This window comes from Acartia tonsa, chromosome 9, assembly GCF_053477335.1.
Source record: "Acartia tonsa isolate MP-2025a chromosome 9, ASM5347733v1, whole genome shotgun sequence".
Taxonomy (NCBI): Eukaryota; Metazoa; Arthropoda; class Copepoda; order Calanoida; family Acartiidae; genus Acartia; species Acartia tonsa.
Genome location: NC_137268.1, coordinates 37,778,946 through 37,806,628, shown reverse-complemented (window position 1 = coordinate 37,806,628; position 27,683 = coordinate 37,778,946). Strand labels below are relative to the sequence as shown.

At 32.1% G+C, this 27,683-nt stretch overlaps 1 long non-coding RNA gene across 1 annotated transcript in view; it reads right to left on the bottom strand.

Annotated features, from left to right (window-relative positions):
• LOC145327529 (uncharacterized) overlaps positions 1-24,580 on the bottom strand; it is a 32,749-nt gene extending 8,169 nt beyond the window's left edge. The window contains exons 1-4 of the long non-coding RNA XR_013882181.1: positions 24,225-24,580; positions 9,912-9,953; positions 8,780-8,842; positions 4,429-4,488 (exon numbers count right to left, since the gene is read on the bottom strand). This is a non-coding gene — a long non-coding RNA (uncharacterized LOC145327529). The remainder of the gene's footprint in view (positions 1-4,428; positions 4,489-8,779; positions 8,843-9,911; positions 9,954-24,224) is intronic.
• Positions 24,581-27,683: the final 3,103 nt, after the last annotated feature.

Sequence of the window (27,683 nt, the reverse complement as noted above, 5' to 3'; positions counted from 1 at the left end):
AACTACTTGAAGTACTTTAAGAAAAAATTATATGTAAGATTCTGAGGCCCAAAGTTTCTGGAAATATTGTTTACTACCCCCCCCCCCCTTCCTAATGAAATCTAATTAGAAGGCGGTGAAGAGGCAGTTGAGTTCTTTAGATCATTAAAGAAATATATAAGCTTTAGTACTTAAACTTTAGTAGGCATCAAAATCTCTTACAAATATTGCTGCACCTAACCCCCTCCCCAATGGAAAATACTCGGTAATATCCTCTTAGAAATTTTTTTTCAATTTTGTAAATTCAGTACACAAACACCCCCCCCCCCCCCCCCCCAGCAACGAACAACTCTCGTTGCAGCGCTCAGCTCCCTAGCCTGCCTAGCAGCAGCGCTTTGCCCCTTGCCTGCCTGGCCGCAGCGCTTTGCTCCCTAGCCTATAACCTAACCTAAATTAGTTGTTTGTTGTGGAGGGGGGGGGTGGGGGGACTCAAATTATCAAAATTGAAAAAAAAAGATTCTAAGAAGAGAATACCAAATACTCTTGTGTTACTTTGAAATCACTGAATTTTATAAACTTTGGATTTAAGCTTTTTTAGGATACTTGTTACTTTTACAATATTGCTGAATCCCCCCCCCCCCCCTCAATCTGTTGGTAATAGTGGCTAGTGGCATAGGTAAATAGTATTGTATATTATTTAGAAACCTCTGAAGATATTCAGGGTTAATATTTTAACTTATATAGGCCCATATTTACTTTTATAAATATCTATTCCAACTACAACCCTCCCAATCTATTACGCTTATTTTGCTGCATAATCTCCTCCAACCTATTGGACTAATAAAAGAAATATTGTCAACCCATTGCTCCTTCCCCAAACATTGAATAGGTAATACATATAAAGCAATTTGGAAATCTAAAAGCTTTATTCCAAAGTTTGCTTCTTATTGATATAGTGGTTCCTGAGTAAAACACAGGTGGTGAGGTTGCAAGGAGGGTACCTGGAGGGGGAGGGCAATCAATATTTTAATATTTTTTTTATGGGGGTAGAGGAAATTGAGCAGCAATATAATTTTTCTGGATTGGGTTGGTTCAGGTTGGGGAAAGGTCAGCAATATTTGTTTAAGTATGAAGTAATTATGGACCTACTAAAGTTTAAATCCAAAAGCCCTCAATATCTTAAGTAATCTCAAAGTAAATCACAAGGGTACTCCCTTCTATTACTTAATTGGAGGAAGGGGGGGGGGGAGATTGTAAAGCAATAGGGAGGGAAAGGGAGGTTGGAGGAAGGTTTCAGCAAAGTTTGTAAAAGTTACTTTTAACTTACCAAAGCATATCTCAAAGGTTTGCTTTGCTGCTATAATTCTAGTGGTTTCTTAGTAACACACCATAGTATTGCCCTTTCAACTGCAAATCCCCCCCCCCCTTTCTATCTTTACAAAATGTTATGCTTTTGATTTATGAGGGGAGGGGAAGAGGTCAGCAATATTTGTAAAAGTGCTTTATGTCCCACAACAATAGAAATCCAAAAGCTTGTATAAATCTCTAATAGTTTCTTAAAACACATTGGAATGATATTCTGACAAACCCCCCTCCCCCCAATTATGTTAGGACAAGGGGGGAAGTAGGTGGTAAACATAATTTCTACAAAATTTACATAAAAATTTTCCCACTATACTTCAATTAGTTTTTGTGAAACACATAATAGTTTTACTATGCTCCCCTCCCCCCCTCCACCCTAAAGTTTGCAGGTTGTGAGAGTATGGGGGGGGGGGGGGGCAGAATTACTAAAAGTAACTTGGGTCATATGTAAACTTAAACTGAAGTTTTTCCTACTGGTTCTAGGGTAACAGCCTTTAGGATCAAGTTGTAAATAGGGAAAACCTCTTTAAACTTATTTGTTACTCTTATTGGAGTTAAAAACATCACTGATAGTAGTAAAAATTGTTCTAAATGAGGATGAAGTGTGTAATTTACATATGAAGAGATATCTAAACTCCTCAAATGTTTAACTCACCCTTTTTATTTGATGAATTAAGGTGTTCACTTATGCATATATCCTTGAAATTCTTGTAATTTTAGGCATTTTTACCACAAAACTTCAAACTGCAATATCTGGCAAGAAGGAGCAGCTAAGATTTAATCTCCAATGGATTCTGACCACCACTGTGCCCTATTTGAAGGCCCCGTTGTCCGTTTCTTCGGAGATTTTTTTTAATCTAAGGTTTTGTTAAGGAGACCTGTGACCCATCAAAAAACAATATTTAAAATTTTTTCTCTTCTTGGCTCTAGAGACCCTTAGGAGGGAAACCTTTAGCCTTAAATAAACTGCCCATTAAGATATATAAGTTTTTAAGTTTTATAAAGAATTTTAATATTAGAGGTAGACTTGAAATCTGCATCAAATTTTAAGGATTATTTTTATAAAATTCGTTTTTTTGTATAATATTTTATTTAAAAGAGCAAATACAATTTAAATTAATTAATTTTGACATCCGTGATAGATGGATTAAAGACTACCTGCGCTCTAATTGGTTGAATTATGTACGACACTTAAGCTTCTCCAACCAGAGCGCAGATAAATTTCAATTAATTAATCACAGATGTCAAAATTAATTAACTGAAATTGTATTTCCGCTTTTAGATAAAGAATTATACAAAAAAAACGAATCTTATAAAAAATCCTTAAAATTTGATGCAGATTTCAAATCTACCTCTAACATTAAAATTCTTTCCAACTTATATATCTTACTGTCCATTACCACTCTAATGAAATATCTTGTGTAAGAAAATATTTGATATATTTCCTTGTTTGTAATTATAATTTTTTCCTCATGTAAAGATTGCAGTACGTTGCTGCTGATTCTTTATTAGCACAATCTTTCATCTTTATAAAAACGAAGCTTTTCTATAATTAGGGTCGGTCATTTTTTCTTTAATATAGACACTTTAGAATTGTCCTATCAATTTCAAACTTTGCATGATGATACCTGTAGTAGTTAGGTAGGATTTAGAAAGCGTAGCAACCCTATAATCGTTACTAGAATGTCCGTACGTCCATTTTAAACATGTTGATTTTTCTACTTTTTTAACAACAAATTTTTATGTGATCTAATTATCCGATTGTTCTGATATTTGGTATATTGGTTCCTGGGACATCAAAGTACAATAGTTAAAGCGAAGCAACTCTATAATCAAGTCCTAAAACCATTATCCGTTATCAAGCAGTTTCTTAACAAAGTTACTTACAATTTTGCTTCGCCTCTTATACATTTATTTTCTGATTATTCAGTTTTGACACTATATAAGTATTAATATCCGTTTGTCATACCGTTTTAGTGCTTCGCTTTTATGGATGTTGTAATCCTGGTCTTTCTATCAGCCAAGCAGTAGCGTGCGAAACAGAGGGGGCATTCGGTGAAATTGATCCACCAACGCCCCCCTTGCCCCCACCCCATGAAAGTTGAAAAATGCTTCTAATTGCCCCGCATTCTTGACGAACAAAAATGCTCAATTTTGCCCCCAAAGCCGAAGCTAGTAAAAGTGGCTGACTCAGATTATGACGTCAAAAAAAATTAACCAATGAGTGGCCACTATATAGTTTACCCTTGGTCAATTACAGTGTATACTGGCCTCTTATTGGTTAATTTCTTTTACGTCATAATCTGATCAGCCACTTTTACTAGCTTCCCTAAAGCTCCTCACTCCCGCGAAAAGTAAAATTTCCCACATGATCAAGATGACAGAATAATGATTAATTTGTCATCAAAATTTTGCAAAATGTTTAAAATGCCCCCTCCCCCCACTAATAAGTGCTTTGCACGCCACTGCAGCAAATCTTCTATAAAAATGACTTTTTCAGTCCGATGTCGACGTCTATGGAAAAGAAGTGGATTTCTTAACCTTAATACTAGAGAAATATATGTACTCAGGAGATATTATTAATTGAAATTAGACTTTTTACAATTTTCACCGGTGGTTCTGCCCCTAGAATCTAGGGTCCTTTTCATGAAAAAGGACTAATAATAGCCTAATATCACCATTGGACCAATAATATGAAGCTTCGCAAAAATGGAGAATTGAATCAGTTAGCTAGTTCTTAGAAAAAAATCAATAAAATCTTACTATTTTATTTTATAGGTTAGGATATTGATTTTGATTCTTAATACTAATACTGATCAATCATAGAAAATTCATAACGACTGGTCTACAAGATCTCAGCGAAGAGACATACATCCCATTACTTTAGAATATAGGGTTGTGACATAAACAGAGACATAAACGTCCAATAGGTGTTTACACCCCCCCCCCCCCACAATCTTTGAAACCCCTCATCTACCCCTCCAAAATAAAATAAAAATACATTGGATTACTCCTCTCAAAATCAAAGGCTTAAACGTCCCTGTACAGAGAGTTATAGAGCTGGTGCGAATCTTGTCCAAAATTTACCTCAACGGCTATCATGAGAAAGAAGAATGAACCAACTAGCAGCGCTACTCCTACTATCACCTATAATAAAAAACAAATAATAATAAAGTCATGAGTTATAAAAAATGTACTATAACCAACAGTGGAGTGTTCAAACATTTGCCAGGGGTGCGACCACGTGATTAAAAATAATAATTTTCCCCCCAAACTTTGAGACCTTATGAGAAATTTTCTGACCAGTTCAAATAAAATCAAAACTAACTTACATTGAAGGCATTTTTTTCAACAATAAAAAACGGGTATTAAAGAATAAAATAAGAATAAAGACAAGATAAACTAATTTAGATGATCTATTTTTGCCTCTTTTTTCGACCTATATTATATAACCCTTCTGAATTTTAAATCATTCTGTTTGCTTACGAGTGTTTATTTCGACATCAACGACCTTTTAATTAAGTTAATTTTGACATGTAACAAAATACAAATATTCTAATAATGTCTTCTTAAGTGTAGATTTTTATTGACATAATTATAACACCAAAGTATAACAGGAAATTTACATAGAAGATAAGAACCATTTTTACGCTTTAACTTCTTTTTACGCCAAGAGCATAAAACAAGATATCAAACAACTTTTTAAGAACGCAACTATTTTACAATTATGGAGTGGATACAAAACCGCGACAGGAACAAAACCGCGACATAACAAAACCGCGACAGTGACAAAACCGCGACATTACAAAAAAATCTATAATAATAAAAATCTTAATGCTAGAAGGTCATGGCCATAGAGCTCGGCCCCCTGGCATGCCTAGCCGCGGGCGCTCGGCCCCCTTGTCTATGACCTAACCTAACCTAACCTATATGTTTGAATGTTTAATGTACATTAACTTATTTATAATTTACAATTTCGTGGATTTTACAAAAAGTGGTTGGTAGATTTTTTTCATATTTCATATTTTTTTTACAATATTTAGGTTTGGTTAGGTTATGGGAAAGGGGGCCGAGCGCCCGCGGCTAGGCAGGCCAGGGGGCCGAGCGCTGCGGCCATGTATTTCTACAAAAAATCCTACATAGTTATATTTCTGTTATTGTCGCGGTTTTGTTATTGTCGCGGTTTTGTCACTGTCGCGGTTTTGTCCCTGTCGCGGTTTTGTTTGTCGCGGTTTTGTATCCACTCCACAATTTTGGCATGTCCAACGCCGTAGTTATGTCAGTCTATAAGTTAAATTCACAGTTTCTATTTATGAAAATCGATATATTCTGCATCAGATTTTCATGTACTCTAATAAAGTAATACTCGTAATTGGCTAATATAACGATACCCCCATTCACCCCATCCTCTCCTCCTTCTGGATGAAAGTACTGACCAATAAATGAAGTTCTTATTAGCAGCCTAAATTAACGACAAATTTTCATCTGTCAATATATCCACGTATTCTATATACAGTTTTATAATGCTGTGTTTCTATAAATTGCTTTTACTGTACTACAGTCAACTTCTCTTTGACAGACTGAAGCAGCTAGATACCTTATGGACAAATTTATCCTAGTTTCTTTCAAAATCAAATGCGTCAATTCTTTTTGTATTTTTCCTAACAGAAATAAAATTGTGATATTTGAAGTATTTACAAAATAAGAGAATATTTTGTTGATAGAATTTCTTTTTTTCCCCAAAAGTGCAATTATTCTTTTATAAGGGCATGTCTGCTTGGACGTCCTTGCTATATGATATAAATATTACGACCCTCAAAACTTTTATTTTTCAATTTTTTACCTTCCCCCCACTCAAATAAAAATCTTGGACGTCCTTGAACAGGGGGGGGGGTGGAGTTATAGGATAGGTGTCGCTTGTATAGGCCCCGTATGGTTATGGCCCCCTGCATGGATTAGAAAAATTTGAAAAATTATTAGTTAGGGGAGGGGGTAGGAGGGTTCTTTGTACTCTAGGTACATTTGGTGAGAGTACTATTATCTTATCATTGTTAAAAATAACATATTTTTCGCTAGCAATATGTGAATAATTGTCCTTAGTCTTGGTTATATAAAATAAATGGTGCTTTCCCGCAAAGTGGTTTCAGAGCAATAAAAACACTCTCCCCATTTTTATAAAATCACTAAAAAATATACCTAACCACTGCTTTGGGGCTACGGAGAAACCCAGTATAACCTAACCTAACCTGACCTAAAGCTAAAGTAATAGACCAACATACGAAAATTATACATTCCTCTTTTTGTATTTTTTTCTAAATATGATGGGGGAGAGGGGGTTCTGTTCTGAACTAGGCAATTTGAGAAAAACCGCCAAATAAACCAATATCTATTTTAAAACAAATAAAGTTGAATTGAATTTTGAATTATCTCAAGAAATAATATTTAAACAAATATATATATTTTTAAAGGCGAAGCTTTTCTATAATTAGGATCGCTCCGTACGTCCGTAACGGTTAGCTCTTTTCGTTAATTTTAACAGGTTAGAATTGTCCTATCGATTTGGAACTTTGCTTGATGATTCCTATAACAGTTAGGTACGATTTAGAAAGCGTGGCAACTCTATAATCGTTACTAAAAAGTTCGTACGTCCATTTAAAACATGTTGATTTGTTTGTTGAAATTATCCGATTCAACTGATTTTTTGAATACTGATTCCTATGACAACAAGGTACAATGTTACAAGCAAAGCATTTCTTTAAACAAGTCCTAAAAATTTAAGTGTTTTCTTAATCAGTATTATCTATTTATGCAGTTTTGCAACAAATTTACAATTTTGTTTGTAATTATGCATTAATATTCTGCTAATTCAGTTCTGACAATCTACAAGTGTTAATGTTAGTTTGTAAATCCAAGTCAGAGCTTCGCTTTTATGGATGTTGTCATCCTTGTTCTTAGAAAAATTTATGAAAGGAAAAATTATATAATAAGAATTATTAAATAACATGTTGAATTTAGAACTACAGCATGACCCTCAAAAAAGTATTTTTAAGCATCTGCAGCCCTTATTTCTCAATGAATTATTAAAAAATGCATATGTCCTTGTTCTCTATAGTATTCCACGTAAGTAGATATAAAAATATTTTTTTTACCTCCATTAACACCGGAGATTTTTAGTGCTAAAGTTTTGAAAAAGTGACTGAGGAAAAAGTAACTTTTAACATGAAACGACTTTTTTAGCAAAATTAAGCTAGAAATCCTTTTATTTTTGTTACTAGCAGAAACTTTATACAAAAATGAAATAAAAAATTTAGTTTTTGAGTAAAAAGCATTTTTTTACACATATTTTTTGAGTCTTTTTAGTTTAATGATATTTTGAAAAACTTACTTATTAGGCAAAATTGTTTAAGATTAAAAAACCAAATAAATCTCTATGAATATAGCAGGAAAATTGTTTTTGTTTCACAATCCTAACTTTAATAACAAAAAAGTTATAAAGAAAATAAAAATAAACATAATGATTTTTTAGTCTAAAAAGCTTAGTTTACCCCCTATTAAATAATTGAGATGTCAGAAAAGTAGGCGGAGCAACTGTCATAATTAATCCTTTTCTATAAATAAGGGTTAATAAATAACCTAAAATTTGCAAATAATCAATTCATTCAGTAGTATTTTTTGCCATTAAAAATTCATATTTTTTGGTGGAATAAAAAAGAAATAATTAGTTAACTTGTTTTTCTTTGTGTCTCATTATTCAGTTGCCAGAAAAAAATAATATAACCATCCAAAAAATAAGAGAAACAAAAAAAAATTCTTTTTCTCAGTCACTTTTTCAAAACTTTAGCTCTAAAAATCTCCGGTGTTAATGGAGGTAAAAAAAATGTTTTTATATCTACTTACGTGGAATACTATAGAGAACAAGGACATATGCATTTTTTAATAATTCATTGAGAAATAAGGGCTGCAGATGCTTAAAAATACTTTTTTGAGGGTCATGCTGTATTTTTAGGCAAAATGTTTACAGGACATAATTATTAAAAATGTCATCATCTTAAAATATAATTACTTCTAATTAGACATTTTATATCAAGTCAAATTTAAAAGCGAAGCTTTTCTATTATTAGGAATGATGATTCCTAGGACAACAAGGTCCAGTATTATATGCGCAGCATCTTTATAATTATATCCTAAAATATTTTTCATTTTGTTTAATTACAACTTACAAATAAATATTCAACTTATTAAGTTCTAAACTCTACAAGAGTTATTGTTGTTCTTCCAACTGATGTTAGAGCTTCACTTTTATGGATGTTGTCATTCATGTTAATTTATAAATGACTGTCCACCAAATTATTGCAAATTATTATAGCGCTCTTTATCTTTTCGTCATTTTTTTTTATTCCAAAGGTTATGAATGTTGTCATCCTTGTTCTAAACTTACCCCAAATTGTTGAGCTGCTAGTATGCTTTGTTGGAATACTGATGGGGTAACTACATCCACTTTCTGAAATAAAATCAATTTTTAGTCAAATTTTATTTCAACAGAGGTCTCTTGTTTAACTTTCCTTATTGTCCATCCTATAAAAATTTCGTTCTAATAAATAAGTAATCATACTTGCAAGGACGTGTTTTTTTTTTTTTGAGGGGGGGGAGGGTTTTAATAACAACAGGTAGGGTAATCACACTACCTCCTTTTTTTTTTGGGGGGGGGGGGATACCAATTACAATTTGGATGTGCAATGTGAAAATTAACCTAATTGGATTTGAACATTTAGAACAATGGTTTTTTAGGGGTTTACAATGGTAATCACCCTTTTTTAACCCTCCATCCCTTGGACTGCACTGCCTTTATGCTTACGGTATTTTGTCTGTGATTGTATTCTGTAGTATATTTAAAAGAGATGGACCAATTTAGTTTCCAATTCTTATCAACTTGTGGTCTTAAGCAGGTTTTATTGTAAAATAGACTATATAAGTTTGAAGGAATTTTAATTAATATAATAGATTTGAAATCTGCATAAAATTTTAAGGTTTTTTTTTTTATAAAATTCGTTTTTTATATAATTCTTTATTTAAAGGCGCAAATACGATTTAAGTTAATTAATTTTGACATCTGTGATTGGTGGATTGAAAACTATCTGCGCTCTGATTGGAGAAGCTTAAGTGTCGTACATCATTCAACCAATTAGAGCGCGGGTAGGTTTCAATCTAGCTTTCCTATTGGTCAAAATAAATTAACTTAAATCGTATTTGCGCCGTTAAATAAAGAATTAAATAAAAAACGAATTTAATAAAAAACCCTTAAAATTTTATGCAGATTTCAAATCTATTATATTAATTAAAATTCCTTCAAACTTATATAGTCTATTGTAAAAACAAGATGTTTATCTGTATAAATGTTAACTAAGATCTCCTAAACTGTTTGACCGAATAATAGTCTCTGGGCAAATCGAAATATTAATGAAATGATGTACAATGTACGTCTTTTTTTTACTTAAGGCTAAGGATTAAAAACATTTAGACTTTCTGAAACAATACTTGTATAGTAACTTCTCAATATCTACCAGACTTACCATAGTTAGGGCTGCAGCCTCGCCGGAACATGTTCCAGTAGACTAAATACAAAAAAATAATGTTAAAATAAAAAATCATAAAAATAAACTTTTAGATCAATATATATTTATTTACATAAAGATTATGCTTTTAAATTAATAATAGTTATTTAAATTTATATCGTGTCGTATCATAGACGACATTACGTGGTTAATAGTAACATGAAAATTTATAAGATTAATTCTAATTTGATGGCCACTAGGGGCCATCAAAATTGGTAGAAACAGGAAATAAAGAAAAATCCAGTCCCTTTTCAATTTTCTATTTACTGCAACAACCCCCTGTTTAGTGCTCGAGAGTAAGCACAATAGAAATATATATTTCCACGCTCTTGGACAAGCTCTGTCTTTTATGGATGTGGCTGTACTTGTTTTCTATACAACTACATAACAGTTTCATTCATAGGTGTCCGCCGTAGGACTAGTGTAAGCCATCATCCTTAATAAGTTTCTGTCATTTGCTTCATTACTTTTCTGACATAAAGAGTTTACTAAAAAGTAACTCTCACATAACTTGTACTTTATTTATTACATTCATATATATAATTTTTAAACAAGGATGACAACATTCATAAAAGCGAAGCACTGAAACGGTAGGACAAACGGACATTAACTCTTGTATAGTGTCAGAACTGAATAATCAGAATATAAATGTTCAAGAGTTGAAGCAAAATTGTAAGTAAAGTTGTTGAAAAACTGCTTGATACAGGATAATGGTTATGGACATACTTGCATTTTTAGGACTTGATTATAAATTTGCTTCGCTTACAACAAAGTACCTTGCTGTCCCAGAAATCATATTCCAAAAATCAGACCAATCGGATAATTCTATCACATAAAAATTTGTTGTTAAAAGTTAATAAACAACATGTTTAAAATGGACGTACGGACCTATTTATATGTATTTTGTAGCCTGACTGACATACAGATAGACCCAAAGAAAGTGTTAAATATTACCTTACCTCGTAAGGGCGGGATTCTCCTTTGATTTTTTAGTGATCATTTACAGAATACAGAGCATCATCCACTTGTAATGGGATGCAATACTCTGACACCCAAAAATATTGGGTTAAGTAACATTCATCAGACAACCAACCCTTTGATTGCACGACCTTTGTCTGAGAAGTCCTAACTGTGCATGGTAATGAGTTGCACCTGTTTATGGGCCAAGGCACCCCTCCCCGGCACCTCGGGGCTAAAAAAACTAGTTTTAATCTCATAATTGTACTTTCTATATCCGCAGAAAGCCGTTTATAATACGATGCGAGAAATAACTATTCTTGTAACGAATATCTCCAAAAATTTTAAAAGCTTCTAACGGCCAAACGGTGGAACGTAAAGATTATGCTCGCACAAAATTTCAATTTTCAAGAAGGCCTACAAATAATCTGGAATAGTCGTTAATTAATAATGCACCGTTTTCGCATAGTGCACATAAAAGCGCGAAATCGACTTATTTTACGAGTTTTCTATATAAGATTATTTGCAGGCCTTCTTATGCCGCTTAGAATGGCGTGCAGGCATGATAAGTACGTTTAGCCGTTTGGCAGTTGGCAGACTTTGAAATTCATTGTTTTTTTTTGAGATATTCGTTACCAGGAACATTTTACCGTCAACTGCAGTAGATCCGAATTAAGTGTCAACATAGCTTTTATTAGGCCTGAAGTAATTAGTTGCGCCCTAGAAATATCAAAATCTTGCATTTTCACTATAAAAAAAATATTTTTAATTCTTCTGAATTTTATTTCTGGCTTAAACATTATTATTGATTGCGGAGACAGAACAATAAAATTGTCCAATGAGAGGCCAGTATACATTGTAATTGACCAATGGTAAAATATATACTCGCCTCTCATTGGTTATTTTATCGTATGACGTCATTTTTTGGTGCCATTTTGCGCTGTCACCTTATATTTTTTAATAAAAGAGGGGGGAGGGGAGTATTCCTCTCGCCCAAAGAAATTAACTTTTTTCATCCTAGGAACAATAAGTAAATTCTCTGAAAAGTAGAGCACAATCGGTTCAGCTTTAATCTTTATAGTGAAGATTTTTTAGAGTATAGTTGTAAAATTGCAATGTCTTAATTTCCAATACAAAAGATTTTGCAACAAGCATTTGTGAAACTCAACATATTAATTTACAGTTTTTACTATTTGATTCGCATCTTGTAAATTAATTGATTTTTCATTTCTATTCCTCTTACTGTATAAAAGAACTGGCGGCTACGCACCTAGAGGCCTCTAGGGGAACTAGAAGTGGGGGAGGAAGTTGAACCCACCCCAGAAAGAAAAAGTAAACAAAATAAAAAATGTGTTGGAGAGTGGCATTTTTTCTAGGGGCGATTTTTCTTGGTTGAGTGGTGGTACTCTCCCCCCAAAAAAGCTACATCTTAAAGGATAATTAAGCAGTTAGCGAGATCCTTCAGTACAAACAGATAGACAGACAAGCTCACATATATCATCTTTTATATATGGATATGATAAATATACATTATAAAAACAGAACTGTATGACGAACTGGCTATAATTGCAGAAAGGCATATGTTTCCATAGAAAATTATGCATCAAAGAACTTTTATGTGGGGTTGGGCTGGATACCGGATATCCGGCCAGATAACCGGATACCTGGCATTAAAAATCAGCCGGATATCCGGTATCCTGATAGTTTAAATATTCAGTACCCGGCCGGATATTAAAAATTGCCGGATATCCGGCCCAACCCTCTTTTTAAGTTATGTATTTTTCCAAACAAAGTAGGTTAATTAAAATTTATTTCTGCATATTTTACTAAATCTATTGTATACATAATTTAATATTAGAATAGTTATTTATTGCATCGAATTATAGACAGTTTTTCGTGTATATTAAAGTAAAAACTCTGTAAGATTAAAACCAGTTTTGTTAGGCCGCGTGGCCAAAGGCCCGGGATAACAAAAATGTTATTAATTTCATGATTTTTCACTTTAATTTTCGCAGAGAAATTTTCTGTAATACGATGCTATACATGATTTTTAAGTATTGCTGAGAACCGGTTCTAATCAAGCGGATATTAATCGGTTTCGAAGCCTTACTGGAATATTAAAGAGAAAATGTACGTTATCTTTGTAATGAGCTAGATATTTAGAAAAGAAAAAAGAAAAATATTTTAACTTCAAGATAAGAAACACTTTAGGATTTAATTTACTTCGGTTTACTGTTTCTACTTTAAATGATATCTGAATTACTCTCATTTCTTATTTAAAAATCTTTTATCAATCGACATATATACTTTAACTTTAATCAATAATCATATCTCCCTATTATTAGTAGCGAAGCTACTTATAAATCGAAATGTCCGTCCTTCCGTCCGTTCGTCTGTCCGTCCGTCTGTTAGAGACAGAAAGGGGGAAACGTGATTTTCTCGGCTACTATAAAAAGATAGAAGGCTGAAATTTTCAGGGGTTAAACATCCTGTTAACATCCTTCATATTTGCAATACGTTTCATTAAGATTTGTCAATTAATTGGGGTGCTAGATCGATTCCTATATTTTTTAGTTTTAATGATTTTCTTTACTTTGCGGTTGATATTTTTAGGGATTAAATAAGTTCACAATTTACATAAAATAGAGAAAATCACGAAAACCTAAAAGTTTAGGAATCGATCTAGCACCCCAATTAATAAACAAATCTTTATAAAACTCAGTGAAAATTTTTGAATACAAAATAAATTAATCTCTGAAAGTTTCAGAATTCCATCTTGAATAGGAATTCACAAAAACTTGAAAATCTAGGAATCGAACTAGCACCCCAAGTAACAGACAGATGAACTAAACAAAGTATAGATTAAATGGGCACATGTCAAAGGAATCTTCACTAAAAATTTCAGCTGTCTATCTTGATTAGGAGTCGAATATATCACGTTTCCCGTAAACCGTTTCAGACATACAGACATTTCAAATTATAGAGGAGCTTCGCTACTGAAAAAATGTTAATTAGAAATATTAGCTCATTAAATAAACAGTTGTAGTAATTTCAGGCAACACTGCCTTTTAAGATAATTATTATTCCCTTTAGGAAAGTAACAGGATATCTGTTTGTTTGTAAATCTTACCACTAGATCGATATGGTTCTCCTTTACAGTGAAGCTTTTAAAGGTCTTGAGAAGGTTTATAACTACTTTGGGGGAGGGTAACTCCACTTATCCACTTGAAAAAGTCCAAAAGTTTTTTTTCTCACTAAAATGTATAGTGGAGGGTCGCTCCCCTACCCTCAACTGACTCTAGAGGCACTAGTTGAATATCTATATTACAAATTAGAAAAATGTCTGTCTGTCTCTTTTTACCGAAGGATCTCGCTAACCGCTGAACCTATCGGGTTCTCCTTAACAGGGTAGCTTCTCATAGGGGAGGGTACCACCATCCTCCAAAGAGAATTTGAAAAACATTTTACCTAGAGACTTGAACGCAACAAAAAAATAATTACATATTTGAAATAAAAAACAAACATTTAAAGTGCCACTAGAGGCGTCTAGAGGCACTAGTTATATATACTTTAAAATGTTTTAAAACAGATATTTTGCCTAATAATTATTTAGAATAATTAGAAAGAACAATTAGAAGAAAGAAAATAAAAATTTCCTTTAGTTAAAATGGATAAATGGAAAACAGATCATAATTAGTTCAACAAGTAAAAATGAAAAATGGACAATTTGAGTAATATAGATAGATAGATACTTAATACATTCTATATTCAGGCATTTCTATATTCAGTAGGGTTGGGCCAAATATCCGGCTTGGCAGGGTATCCGGCTATTTTCAATATCTGGCCGGATACTGGATATTTAAACTATCCGGATACCTGATATTTGGTTATAAAGCTAGATACCGGATATCCGGCCAAAAAAGTATCCGGCAAAACCCTTATATTCAGGGCATATTGTGAATCTTTTTCTAAATAATACATTTGCTTTTTAAATTTTGACACATTTTTATTCAAAATGATATTATTATTTTTCATTTATTCCTGCAATAATTTAATTAGTTTGTTATTGCTACAGTACTTATTGACAAACTTATCCTTGTTTAAAACAGATAGCTCTTTTCGTTATTTTAGGCATTTTAGAATTGTCCTATTGATTTAAAACTTTGCATAGTGATTCCTGTAGTAGTTAGGTACGATATAGAAAGCGTAGCAACTCTATAATCACTATCAGAATGTCTGTACGTTCATTTTAAACATGTTGATTTTTTGTATTTTTTTAACAACAAATTTTTATCTGATCTAATTATCTTCTTGATCTGATTTTTGGTATATAAATTCCTGGGACAACAAAGTACAATATTATAAGCGAAGCAACTCTTTAATCAAGTCCTTAAAATGTAAGTATGTCCATAAACATTATACTGTATTAATCAGTTTTTAAACGAATTTATTTACAATCTTGCTTCGACACTTATTCATTTGCATTCTGATTATTCAGTTCTTACACTAAAGTGTTAATGTCCGTTTGTCCTATCGTTTCAGAGCTTCGATTTTATGGATGTTGTCATCCTTGTTTTACAAAATATTTTTAGTATTTCCTTCTGACAGATAGATGTAGGAACAATTCTTGTTATTGGAAAATTTTTGTGCCGGAGTTTTTAAACATTTCAAACGAACTTTCACTATTTAGGAGTATAGGACAGTTAGGGAATTTAAACAAATTTCTGTTGCAATAGATTTCATTGCACAACAGAAAGTTTAGTTAAGTCCCGGATCACATGTGTTAGAAGCTTTTTATAGTGCCTCTAAAAAAGATTTCATTCTGGCCTACCATTGGTAAATTAAAATACATACTGGCCTGCCATTTTAGTCTGTGTATTGGCCTATCATTGGTCATTTGTATTGTATGATGTCATTTGTTTCTAGGCACTATAAACAGTTTCCAAATTTTACTATTTTTAAATCTCCACTTTGTTTAAATTAATTTAAAAAACTAACGCCTAAATATGTTTATAAAGAGTTTCCAAAATTATTTTCAGCTTTTTAGCTTGCTATCATGGAACTCGTTTATTGGTCATTTTGTTTATCAAGTAATAGAAGAGGGGATTGGGTAAAGAGGGTGGAATGAAGAAGCTTTACAAAGTGTCTCAAAAAATCAGCCATGAGACTTCATGGCTGATTTTTATGACTTCAAATTGCTGATTTTTTTATGCACACTTTGTAAAACTTCGTAACGGATATGACTTTTGTATGTATCTGTATTTCCTAACTGCGAAACATTTTTTTCTCCCCAGCATTTCTTATATTGTTTTTACTATTAGTGAGCGGACACACTTTTTTACACCTCTGTTTTGGATCAACTGAAAATAAATTACCCATTTGTTTCCTAATTTCCGAAGTTGTACGACCCAACTAATGCAAAAGCTCTTTTGAGCTACTTCGGTCAAAGGGAAAGGCTTTTTACATTTACAAAGTGATGTATACATTATACATTCAAAATTTTAATTTTTTTTTGGAAGTGTGAAGCTTTTTACCTAGGAATAAATATTGAGATAGAATGAGGGTGATACGTACAAAATCGGAAACTAAGATTTAGCTGACCCTGTTTTGTGTTATGTTCCACTTTCTACAGGAATATTTTCATAGGGTATTGATTCTAAAATAATTTCGACATTTTTCTCTTTATCTTTTGTCAATAGTTCTCTTAATTAATAAGAATAAGATTTAAAACAAAATACACGCGGACCGTCCAAAATCGAAAATATTTGGCTGTTAATATGTTAAAAATATATTCATTGCTTCGAAACCGATTAATATCCGCTGAATTAGAACCAGTTCTAGGCCATACCAGTTTTGTTGGCCCCTGGAATTTTATATTTTAATAATTATTTCTCGCATCGTATTATAAACGGCTTTCCGCGGATATAGAATGTACAATTATGGTTTTAATCTTATGATCGTACATTTTTATATTCGTAGAAAGCTGGATGTAATACGATGCTTGACATAGTTTTTTCGTATGGATGAGAACCGGTTCCTATCCACCGGATTCGAATGAATACGAGAAATAAATTTGTATTTAATTATGCGATATTCTGCTCCCCAATATTTGTGAGTTTCATAGACAGACTTAACTACATTCCATTTTAAAATGCATTCATTTAGGAATATCTTTTTTGTTAGTCAAAATATATTTTCTCGTACGCATTCTAAGCCGATTAATATCCGGTGGATTAGAACCGGTTTCCATCCATACGAAAAAACTATGTTTAGCATCGTATTTTATCCAGTTGTCTACGAATATAAGAATATACAATAATAAGATTAAAACCAGTTTTTTTAGCCCGTGCTTTCGGCATCGCGGAGCTAAAAAACTGGTTTATATCTCATAATTTAACATTTGATATCCCCAGAAAGCTGTTTATAATACGATGCGAGAAATAACTATTCTCATAAATCAACTCAAAAAAAGTGTGTATTCTTATTACGGTACTCTGACTTAAGAAAAAGCATTTATACGTCAGCATGTGTTTTGTATATCCTATTATTTAAAGAGAAGAAATTCCTATTTAGTTTTTCTATTTGGGAAGCTCTATATATTTCCTAGGATAATTGAAGTCGAAATATCTACCCTCTAGTTCAATTTACCTAAGAATACAGAGCCCGTAAATGCTAGGGGCAGTCACTAATTTTTAATTCTTGGTAAAAAATCATATTTGTTAAATACAACTTTTCTCTGTCTTTCATTAATTTTATATCTTCTAAACAAACACAAAAACTGACACACATTTAAAATTTGTTTAAGCAGAACTTAAGAGCTTTCCAAGATTATTTTAAAATTATTTGCAGAAAAGTTTGCACCATCCAAAGAGAAGGATATTGGACTGTAAATTGTATACATGATCTCTAATTTGTTGGCTGAAAAACTTTGGGTACTTTTGTTACGTCTTGATTTGGGGGTGTACTAATCTATCCTCCATTTTCTTATACCTCACTAGCGACACTTAGGGCGAAAAAGAGTCGAATTTGATAACCCAATTTATCATTTTAGATTTTAAAAGAAAAAGTAAAAAAAAAGTATTTTTGGGTGAGGGAGAATTTTTTTGAGGGGGGGCCCGGGGGGGTCCCCCCACCATTTTTGATTTTAGTTAAAAAATATAAATTTTTTTGGGAGGAGGGGTCATTTTTTTTCTTGGGGCGATTTCTCATGGGAGGGTGGTGCTACCCTGTTAAAGATAACCCTATCGGTTTAGCGGTTAGCGAGATCCTTTGGAACAAAAAGACACACAGACAAACAAACATCCTTGTACTTTATAATAAGGATGATACATATAAATGTACTGCATGTATAGAATGAAAGAAATGCCTTTCCATGACGATTTATTATGGAAACTTAAATCCACATAAATGCACGCTGAAGCAGTGACAAATATACTGGAAAAAGGATAAACATGGCCATAAGCAGTTCAGCAACAAAAATCTTTGACAATTACATGGGAATAAACTACACTGTTTAGTTCTTTTAAAAGATATAATTAATAATATAAAGTAGCTTGATGTCTGTCTGTTAATTTAAATGTTTTGGTTGCAGCACCAGAGGTACTTAACTTTTTTAAAAATTACCTCTTGGGGCAAAGCCCCTATAGGCTAGGGGCGAAGTCGCTAGTATTTATTTAAAGTAATATATTGTGTCAGGGATCTAAAGGGATAAGACGATGGCCGATAAATTGATGTACATCCCCAATGCTAGTACAAAAAATACTCATTCTGTAGATTACAATTAGAGGTTGAAATGTTTGGATTCTAAACTTAATGATCTAACCACTAAAATTTCAATAAAAGTATTCAAAGTTGTTAAGCTAATGAATAAGAAAACGTTATTATAAAACTAATCTAATAAACAGTCCAATGTCCCCTCCCTCCATGACAGTCCATGTTAATTGTTTTTTAGAATACTAGCCCCTATCCAAGGATGCACCCTTAGCTTAGTGTTGAATATCACACACAGCTTAGGTTACCTACAGAGTGACTACAAGTATTGGTGGCCCTTTTCGTCTACGAGCAAATTGCTTTCTGTTCTTTTGTAGGGATCTCCGCACTATGGGCAGAGTTATATATAGCTCATGCCCCCTATATTCTTTTTTTAAATACTTTATATGCCAAGTCCATATTAATTGTTTCCAAGAATACTAGCCCCTATCAAAGTATGCACCCTTAGCTTAGTGTTGAATATCACACACAGCTTAGGTTACCTACAGAGTGACTTCAAGTAAACTTTCTATGGTTCTATCATTTTAGATCATTTATTACTATAATAGTTATTTCTCGCATCGATATGCCGAAGGCACGGGCTAAGAAAACTGGTTTTAATCTTATGATTGTACATTTCTATATTCGTAAAAAACTGGATATAATGCGATGCTAGATATTTTTTTTCTCGTATGGATGTGAACTGGTTCTAATCCACCGGTTTCGAATAAATACGAGAAATAATATTCCTAGAATTAATTTATATTAATTACATTTGTAAGGAACACTGCTCTAGGGACATATATACTTTTAAAGGAAGAATTCCTTTTCATGCAGCATATCTCAAATTGAGAACTCAATTGGCAATGTCGTTATAGGGAGATTTTAACAGACAAACACGAAAATTTTACTGCTTTATCTGAATGGCTTTATTGAAACGGAATGCCATTCGTTGAAAGTTTTATAGTAAAAACCGTACATATCTGTATGAGGTAAGAGAAGGAGAAATAAGTGCCTGACAAAAATTTTCCAGTATGGCTTTAAAACCGCTGAATTCCCGGTTCTACGCCAAAGATATTCTCTTAAAATATTTTCTCGTATTCATTCGAATCCGGTGGATAGGAACCGGTTCTCATCAATACGAAAAAACTATGTCTAGCATCGTATTATATCCAGCTTTCTACGAATATAGAAATGTACAATCATAAGATTAAAACTAGTTTTTTAGCCGATGCCTTCGGCACCACGGGGCTAAAAAAACTAGTTTTAATCTTATAATTGTACATTCTATATCCGCGGAAAGCCGTTTATAATACGATACGAGAAATAACTATTACAGTCCTCGAAACCGATAAATATCCACTGTATTAGATCCGGTTCTCAGCCATACTAAAAATCATGTATAGCATCATATTACAGACAATTTTCCACAAATATAAAAAAACATATAATTCATACCATTTTTGTTAACAAAACTGGTTTTAACCTTAGAATTTTTCATTTAGATATCCGCGGAAAGCTGTTTATAATACAGTGCGGTGAAAAACTTTTGTTGGCATCCTGTAGAAACAAACTTAACCTTTTATAAGATTGTTTGTAAAGATTACGTCATAGGTTAGAGCTAAGGATGCAACATCTGGACATTCCTCTGGACAACCAGCCACTCTTTTGTCACAGGATATTTACTAAGATATATAAGTTGGAAAGAATTTTAATGTTAGGGGGAGATTAGAAATCTGCATCAAATTTTAAGGATTTTTTTTTATAAAATTCGTTTTTTGTATAATTCTTTATCTAAAAGCGGAAATACAATTTAAGTTAAGTAATTTTGACATCTGTGATTGGTGGATTGAAAATTTCCTGCGCTCTGATTGGAGAAGCTTAAGTGTCGCACATCATTAAACCAATTAGAGCGCAGGTAGTTTCCAACCCACCTATCCTATTGGTCAAAATTTATGAACTTAAATTGTATTTCCGCTTTTAGATAAAGAATTATACAAAAAAAGAATTTTATAAAAAATCCTTAAAATTTTATGCAGATTTCAAATCTCCCTCTCCCTTGCATTTAGTGGCTCTTATTTCGAAGGTATATGGAAGAGCTATATATTCGACGAGATATGGAAGGGCAGAAAAATAGCCTAAAACCTTACATCGACTTATTTGCTAAAATAAAGTAGCCTAAAACCATATAAGGAACAATAATAATAAATATAATGGGCTGCAGACTTTCAATTTTGTTTAAACAAGGATAACAAGATCCACAACAAATGGAACAAATACAGTGACAACGCAATTTGATATTATTTAGAAGTATATACAACATTTTATTATACATCAGGATGCTAGATATGGACATACATCTGAGTTAAGAATTGTAGAGATGCATTGCTTACAACATTATGTTTAACATTCCTAGGAAGCAATATAATGAAATAAAGCAAATAAGTATAAATATCCTATAATATAAAGAAATAATGTTTTTTTTTGTCTGAAGCTTAAGATCTTAATAACAACTGAACTTATTGTACTCTCTTTTTTAAGCAAGATCACATAGGTCAAGTGATGGCTTTAAGCTATTTTTTTTAGTCCCAATTACCTCACCTTTGAATACAAACGCCCTATAAGCTAAGTGATCGGCCACTAGTACCTCAAAACGAAAATATTGCTTTTTCTATCTTATTTAATATATACATTAATTATTTCTGCTACACAAGACCTACGGGACGACAGTACTTTTAGAGCAGCAGCGAATCGATCTAAAAGTTTACACAAATCTTGCAAGTGTCATTTTAAATGTAGCATAGGAAAACTAAGGAAACCGCTACATATCATTGATTATGTATTGAATTTAGGCTACATTAGAAGTAAAAAATCTAGAAAAATTTAAAATTCAAACTAACACAATAATGCTCATTTATAACATAGCAGCAAACTGTTATAAAGTAATCCAGAGGTTGAAAAAAAAGGACACTTCTTGTTTGACCAACAAATGCAATCCAAAGTACCCAAAGTTTTTAAAGCCACAAATGAGAGAGTATAACCATAAAACTTTGGGTACCCGTTTCAATATTGTAATGTATCTATGATATTTATAGGCACAACAATCTAATAGTACCTCTATTTCTATCAAATATTCAAAGCCCCCCTCCCCCCTGCTCCCCTGCTCCCTAGAGTGTGCACAAAACCAACCTTATGCACACCCCACCTGGGATCTTAAGGGATAAGCTAATATCTGATAAATTGATCTGCATCCCCAATGATGAAACACTAAATTACTCTGTTGATTACAATTAGTGGTTGAAACGATTACACTCAAACTAATGAACCAACCAATCAAAATTCAATAAAAGTTCCCAAAGTTGTTAAGTTTACGAATAAGAAAACGTTAATTTAAAACTTTGGAAACTGGTGTAATAAACAGGCCATTGTCCTCTCCCACCCTGACACCTTACACACATGCATACCTTACTCTAATATATAGCCACACATTCACCGTTTCCAAGATTTTAAGCAACATTATTGTCACAGCAAAAATTTAAGTTGTTTCAACTGTAAACAATAATGTAACTTTTATGTAAGATATTTGAAGGGAAAAAGCTGCGGTGCCCTTTTATTCAGGAATAGGTAAAAGCTTGATACATAAAAAAAATATTTTTATCTTTGGATCACGGAAAGAAAACAAAGTATCGGGTTTCGTATTATTTTCTCCTATTTCATGGGCCTATTTCCTAACCCTACTGGCATTAGAGTAAAACACTAGAGGGAAAAGGGTTAAATAACTGTATCTCCCCATCGCAACCACCTTGTGCAACCCTTTTATTAAGTCATTGAAAATCAACCAATGGTGTCGCTTATATTAACACAGCCAAGGAGCAGAAAATAATTTAGAAGCAGACGAAAGAGGTCCTTGAAAAAGTAATGGAGGTAGTTGTCTGTATATACATCTATACTATAGATCTTTTTTTTCTACTGGCAATCATTAACCTAACCTAGAATGTTCCATAAAAGCTACTATAAAAATATTACGAAACCCGCTACTTCGTTTTCTTTCCATTAGCCCTGTCTATTTAAAAATATACTTAATGCCAACATTATGATTTTTGAGTGGCTACGACTCCTCCTATTAAAACCAGGGCTCGACTGCCGTGAATCAGCCGCCTGTAGGTTTTAAATCCAATTCAAGTAAGGCCATCCCTTAAAAAAATTCTAAGTAACGTTGGTTTAGCTGGAAAAAAAATATACAAGCAGCGTCGTTGTAAAAATTTACAAGCAGCATCTGCTGAGAATAAATAAAAAGTTAATTATAGAGTAGCTTCGCTACTAATAAAAACGTAGATTAAATGGCAATGTCTATGCCTATTGCATATCATTGCAACCCTGGTATTTTTATGCAATTTGCAAAGCTCTGTTATTCCATAACTTTCACGGATTTTCCTTCTTACAACTTTAAGACAGAATATCAATTTTGTATTTTTCTTATCAAGGATGACATCATACATTGAATTAAAAAAAAACTTGATGACATACTAGAAAACAAGGATGACAACATCCATAAAAACGAAGCACTGAAACGGTATGACAAACGGACAATAACACTTGTATAGTGTCTGAACTGAATAATCAGAATATTAAAGTATCGAAAGAGTCGAAGCAAAATTGTAAGTAAATTTGTTGCAAAACTGCTTAATACAGGATAAGGTTTATGGACATACGTACATTTTAAGGACTTTATTATAGAGTTGCTTCGCTTATACTATTGATCTTTGTTGTCCCAGGAATCAAAATACCAAAAATCAGATCAAACGGATAATTAGATCACATAAAAATTTGTTGCTAAAAAAGTAGAAAAATCAACATGTTTAAATTGGACGTACGGACATTCTGGTAATGATTATAGAGTTGCTACGCTTTCTAAATCCTACGTAACTACTACAGGAATCATCATGCAAAGTTTGAAATCGATATGACAATTCTAACATGCCTAAATTAACGAATAAAAGCTATCTATCTCGGACGGACGGACGGACCGATCCTAATTATAGAAAAGCTTCGCTTTTAAAAATAGTTATTATTATAATAAAACTGCTATGCTTATTTTGTCTTGTATCTTATGAAAATATAATTATTGATAATATGTATATAAAAGTTTAAAAACACAAATTTACAATTTATTATTGTAATTTATTATTCAATGGATGAATTGCATCTTATTACAGACAGGTTTAGGGTTTGTCTATATTATTGGCACCTAGGGGCCTAAAGCTTTGGCGGGGGCCAATGAAACATGGATTAATTCTAGGATTCCTATTTGATAATTTGAAATACGACACGATAAATGATTTACACGGACAAATAATAAACATACTTATACATCTTAATGAATTAAATTTTCAGTATGGTTTTAATATTAAAATTTTTTATTTTTCTATCTGCGGTAAGCTGTCTATAATACGATGCGATAGATAACCATTATTAGCTTTTCTGTAAAACTTATTAAATATGTAGACTCTAAACCTCTAATAAGCAATTAAAATCCAGGTAGTCTTGGGGGGTATGTGATTTTACCTGACAATCAGTTGCTGAATCCATGTCCTCTGATCCCATATCATCCATTTTGACAGATTTTTCTTTAACCTTTCCGCAGATTTTTTTTCCTCAAAAATTTTTGTAGATTTTTTGTTAGGATATATGTCACTTTAAATCACAATTAATATACATATATGCAATTATCATAATTTTGTTTGTATAATTCACTTTTTTTATGATGATAATATGTCACTAATGCATATAAAGCTGATTTTTCTTTATTTCTACATTCTAGCAAAAATACTAATAAATCACAACTAGAATATTTTGTTTTGTTTCAACTAATTTATCACAAATCAGAATTGTTATTTTCTCTCTCTCTCCCACTCCTCATGTGCTTCTATTATAAACAGTTTTGAGCCATTTATTTTTGCTGACCTGAAAATTGTTTTTGAAATTGAAGGGGATACAAAATTTAAAAATTGTCTTTTAAAATTTTTTTGCTTGATTAAAACCTGTTTTGACCACTATCTACGAAAAATAAGCCAATTGTTTTGCCTTGGACCAAATGAATTAATCCCTAAAATAATAAATGTGCTAGTTTAGATGTATAATCTAGACAACTACCTTTCCAAAGTGGTGGAGACCTTTTCCGTCTGCTACCAAATTGCTTTCTTTTCTTCTTCTCGGCTGTGTTTTATTTGTGATGCTATTAATAAATTTAAAGACCCAATACAAAAACGGGATAGGTTGTCCGCCATGTGGGCAAAGCTACATATAGCCCATTCCCCCTCTATTCTTTTACATTTATTTCTAAAAGTTCCTTTGTGGCGCTGCTATGAAATTTAAATATACTTCGCAGTCTAGACCATAACCATACAGTTTCTACAAAGTTTTCTTAGTAGACTCTAGAGTCTCTTAGCAGCTTCCATCTTTTTTCCCTATTTAGTATAGTATTACTATATAAGTTTTTTTCGTCTTTTTATAAGCTACTTACGGATAAATTTTACTTTAGTTAAAATAAGATTTATCCTTCCTTTCATCTCAAACCTAAATATTATTATTTTTTATTTTATTACTTTTTTGTAATACCTCCATATGTTTTGAATTTTTTTTAAGCTTTAGATGTCAAATTTTCTTTTATTTTTCATATTTTGTTTAGAGAGAAAATGACACATTTGACAGAAAGATTAGTTTAAAATTTTTTCTCAGAATTTTTGCATCAAAAAATTAACTCATTTGAGGATTGTTAAAATTTTGCTTAATTCGTTTATTTCAACAAGATAGAATCATTCCATTTAGCTTAAAAATTTAAGACAATTTATCAGCAATAAAACTAAATATATACAATGTAATAGGGTGGGCCCATTTCACCCTTTTTTTTTTTAGATTTTACTGTTATCATAAGTTGTGGAAGTCATATATATGTATGATAAGCCCCATTCAAGTATCAAAAGTGACTTGGCTCTTATGGCTGCCGGCGCGCGGGGGTTATAAATAGTACCCACTCCCTTATAAAACCAAAAATTGAAATTCCTTCAAACACAGGCATGTTGCATATCAAAATGACCGCATTGAAATGCTGATTGCGAATCTGAAAACCGTTTTGAAAAATATTGCTCCTAGTTCGAATAAGATCTCATTAAGTACCTAAAAACAGCTGATTTAGTCAAAATTGTTCATTTTAGAAGGTTATTTGAAAATCATTTCAGACTGAATCAATATTTTTCAAAACGATTTTCAGATCTGTAATCAGCATTTCAATGCGGTCATTTTGATATGCAACATGCCTGTGTTTGAAGGAATTTCAATTTTTAGTTTTATAAGGGGGCGGTATACCCCCGCGCGCCCGTTGTTTTTGGATTAAAAAACCTCTTTCAAGTTTTATAGGGTTTTATATTGGCCCAGTAACCCTTGCCAATGTCTACTAATGTGAAATTCCAAAATCGACCCACCCTACAATGTAATCAGTTAAAGAAGGTGTATCAACTATTTTTTTTATAGCTAGCCGGTTCTTTTAGTAAGTAGTAGATGTAAAGTTTTTCATAGATTTCAGATATGCAATCGGTTTTTTTGTAGACCTCTTATTTTTTAAGTAATTTAAGTTTAAAAAAAAAAATTAAGTTGATTTTAAGGTACTAAAACGCAACAAAAAAAAGGAAGAAAACGGCCATTATGTACAAAAATAGTAAGATCTTTAATTTGACACCTTACTTTTTGAATTTTGTCAGGTAATTATTGAAAAAATTGATTTTTTTAAACCCACGAGAATAAAAAGTTTGAACTTAATTTTATCATTTCACAGGTAAAAAAATATGGGTTCATATATACCTTTAGAATCAGAAAAATATTACGAATCCATTGTAAGCAAAATTGAAAAAAAGTAAAAAAATAAAAAATAAAAAAATGGCCATTAATATTTTTTGGTTCAGGCAACACTATTGTCATCCCATCTTTACCCCCTCTTTACCCCCTTCCCATTTTTATACTCAATTCAAGAATTAAGACGTTGCCTGTATAATATAATATGATATTTTCATATAATTCCTTTTATTGTAGTTTATATACTATATTGTAAACTTTTTATTTCAATTTTGCTTAGAGTGGATTTGTAATACTTTTCTCATTCTAACAGTATATATAACACCTATTTCTTATGCCTGGGGAATGATAAAATCAAGTTCAAACTTTTTATTCTCGTGGGTTTAAAAAAATCAATTTTTTCAATAATTACCTGACAAAATTCAAAAAGTAAGGTGTCAAATTAAAGATCTTACTATTTTTGTTCAAAATGGTCATTTTCTTTCTTTTTTTTGTTGCATTTTAGTACCTTAAAATCGACTTAATTTAAAAAAAAAAACTTAAATTACTTAAAAAATAAGAGGTCTACAAAAAAACCGATTGCATATCTGAATTCTATGAAAAATTTTACATCTACTACTTACTAAAAGAACCGGCTAGCTATAAAAAAAAAGTTGATACACCTTCTTTAAAAAAAATTACTTAGATTTCATTTGCCTATGAAATTATATAAAAAATGTAACAATATGTAGAACCATAAAGTTGTAGAGATTTAACGTTTTTTTTTTACAAATTTAAAATGCATTTTAAGTAACTCAGCATTTTTTTAGATGAATATGTATAAAAAATGGTTGCTTTCCCATAAAGTGCCTGCCGAGCATTAACACCCCCTCTCATTTTAAAATTGAAAATAAAGGGGAATTTTGATTTCTTTCCCTATGTTTTAACCCCTTACAGGGTGTTTAAACCTTGCAGGTAAATACCTGTAGTTCCACAACCCTGCAGGACTACCCAGTACCTAATATAACTACATCTCCCCTCCCCTTTATTCTAAATTAACTTTAAAATTAAATTTGTAGGGGGTATTTATCTGCTAAACAAACTACTTTGGGGAAAGCGCCATAAAATGTTCTATTTTCATTCGAGGAAGTTTTGTTAGACAAGAACAACAGCATCCATAAAGGCAAAAAATCATTT